Raw genomic sequence first — 2831 nt, 5'->3', positions numbered from 1 at the left:
CAGAATTATTATTGCCCTATTTTTTTTCAGGTAGAATAGAAAGGATCAAAAATGTCAGACAGGAAAAAACTCTCAGGTGCTCAGTACAGAAAAAGAAAAGCGGCAAGAGAAATAGAACTATCTAAATTGAACAGGTCTATTGAAAAATGTCTACGTCCTCCAAAGAGTTCTTTTGAAGTTGCTTGGGCATCAACTTCAACCTCAGAAAAAGATGATGATATAGGCCTACCAGACAAGGACATAGAAGTTAACAGCCGAGAGCAAGAAGAACATTCTGTAGTGGATACTGCAAAGGATAACCTTGAAAATGAAGATGGTGATCAAAGTAAACGCCCGAAAATAACTGAAGAAAGCGTTAAAATAGATTATTCAGATCCTGCTTCCTGGAAAGACTTACCAATAAGTAGAGACAAATTAAGAACTCTTTTGGTTGAAAATGGGCCAAAACAAGTGAGCAGAAAATTTCCTTTAGATGAGAAAAAAGGAAGTTTTCAGCTGTACATTATAAAAGAAAACTTTCAAATGGAGAAGAAGTTTACCGTGAATACCTCCAGTATTCTGTATCAACCGATAAGGTTTTCTGTTTTTGCTGCAACGTATTTGGCGGAAATTTAAGTTCAAGTACAAGTCTCACTCAGAATGGATGCAACGATTGGCATAACATATCTGCAATGATGTCTTCAAACAAAAAGAGTGTTGAACATATTACCAACTTCCATAACTGGAAGGGCCTGTATACAAGTCTAAAACAAGACACAACTATAGATAGTGTTAATACAAAAAAGCTTAAAGATGAAGAAAAGTACTGGCATCAGATCTTAGAGCATGTAATATCTCTTGTAAGACAAAATGTGGCCTCCGTGGCAGCAGTGATACACTTTTCATGCTCATGATAATGGCAATTTTCTTTAAATTGTGGAATTGCTCGCCATGTTTGATCCAATAATGAATGAACATCTCAGGAGAATACAAAATAAGGGTAGAAGACATGCTCACTATTTAGGCAACATTATTCAAAATGAACTGATCCAAGTGCTATCAAATGGTATCAAAGAGAAAATCTTTTCATTGGTTAAAAAGGCTAAGTATTTTTCAATCATTCTTGATTGCACCCCAGATATCAGCCGCACAGAACAAATGACCATGATCATAAGATTTGTGGACATCATTCAATCTTCAGGAACAGAGTCATTTCAGTCTTCTGATGAAGAATTCCAAGAAAGCAGCCTCGTGCAAATAAAAGAACACTTTTTGGGATTTGTACCACTAACCGAAACCACAGGTGAATCGATGAGTCATGTTCTGAGATATCAGCTCAAAAGCTTGTCATTGTCAATTGAAGACCTACGAGGTCAGGATTATGATAACGGGAGCAATATGAAGGGCAAGGAAATAGGTCTACAGAAATAAATTCTGGATATTAACCCGTGTGCCTTCTATGTCCCCTGCAGTTCCCACACCCTGCACCTCGTGGTACATGATGCTGATTCGTGTTGCACTGAAGCAACAGCGTTTTTTTACGCTATACAAAGATTGTATGTATTCTTTGCTGCATCTGCACGTCGATGGGATATACTGAAACACCATATGCCATTTTTGACTATAAAACCTCTGAGTGATACTCGGTGGCCACGCAGGATCGATGCCTTAACCCCCATCAGGTACCAGTTACCGCATGTGTATGATGCGTTGTTTGAAATGACTGAAGATTCAACTCTCATATGCTCTTCTGGTACCATGACTAAGGTTGAAGCTGACGTTCTTCTGAACAGCATATCTTCATATAAGTTTGTTGTGGCAGTTTTAACATGGCACAGTATATTATTTCAAATCAATTTGACCAGTAAACTGCTGCAAGAGAAGCACTTTACTATTAAGAAAACAGTAAATGAGCTTAAAAATACAGAGTATTTAAAAAACATGAGGAGTGACATGGAATTTGAGAGAGTTTTGGTTGGTGCTCGAGAGCTAGCTTAAGAAATCAATATTGAGCCAATTTTCAGCCAGAGATAAGAAGGAGGAAAATGAAATTGTTCGCTTACGAATCAGAAGATGAACCCATCGCTGACCCCAAAGAGAAGTTATGAGTAAATTACAATTTTGCAATATTGAACATGGCAATTAGTTCTGTAAAAGAACAATTCACACAGGTGAATGAAATTGTAGGATTATTTGGTTTTCTGTACAATATAAGTGACCTCAAGATGAAAACTTCAAAATAACTCATGGATTTGTGTATCAAATTGGAAACAGCTCTAACCCAGCGTAGACTTGGAGAAACCCTATCTTTTCTAAAGGACATTGAAGCGGCAGCTCTCTGCTCTGAACTTTCAGGAATAAGTAATCAAATACAAAAAAATGCAAAACCCGAATATGTGCTGATCTATCTGTGCCAAAACAAGTTAGAAAATGGTTTACCTAATCTGTTCGTAGCTCTTCGTATCCTTTTGACATTACCGATATCAGTGGCAAGTGCGGAGAGGAGTTTCTCAAAACTCAAATTAATATAAATCTGCACAGTTCCATGAGTCAAGAGAGACTCATAGGACTAGCCACAATGTCAGTAGAAAAAGACATGGCTTAACAGCTTGACATTAGAGATCTTGTTAAAGACTTTGCTAAAATAAAGGCAAGGGAGGTATCGTTGGATTAAGGGAAAGAACCCAAAACACCATTGAAGTTAGAAGAGAGAAAGTTAAAACCGAAATAAAATATCAAGACCAGTGCATATTTAGTTATTTAATGTTTGATGTGTTTTTATTTTAATGTTGAATAGACGTTCTTTTATATCTAATGCATTAATTCTTCTAGCCTGGATGACAGGGGAAGAG

General features: G+C 37.0%; 1 pseudogene; it reads left to right on the top strand.

The window, feature by feature from the left end:
- The first annotated feature begins 918 nt into the window (after window positions 1–918).
- On the top strand, window positions 919–2510 carry LOC146831545 (uncharacterized; annotated as a pseudogene).
- Window positions 2511–2831: the final 321 nt, after the last annotated feature.

The sequence above is a fragment of the Triturus cristatus genome, chromosome 5_1, assembly GCF_964204655.1.
Source record: "Triturus cristatus chromosome 5_1, aTriCri1.1, whole genome shotgun sequence".
Classification (NCBI taxonomy): domain Eukaryota; kingdom Metazoa; phylum Chordata; class Amphibia; order Caudata; family Salamandridae; genus Triturus; species Triturus cristatus.
This window is presented reverse-complemented; position numbering and strand designations above follow the sequence as displayed.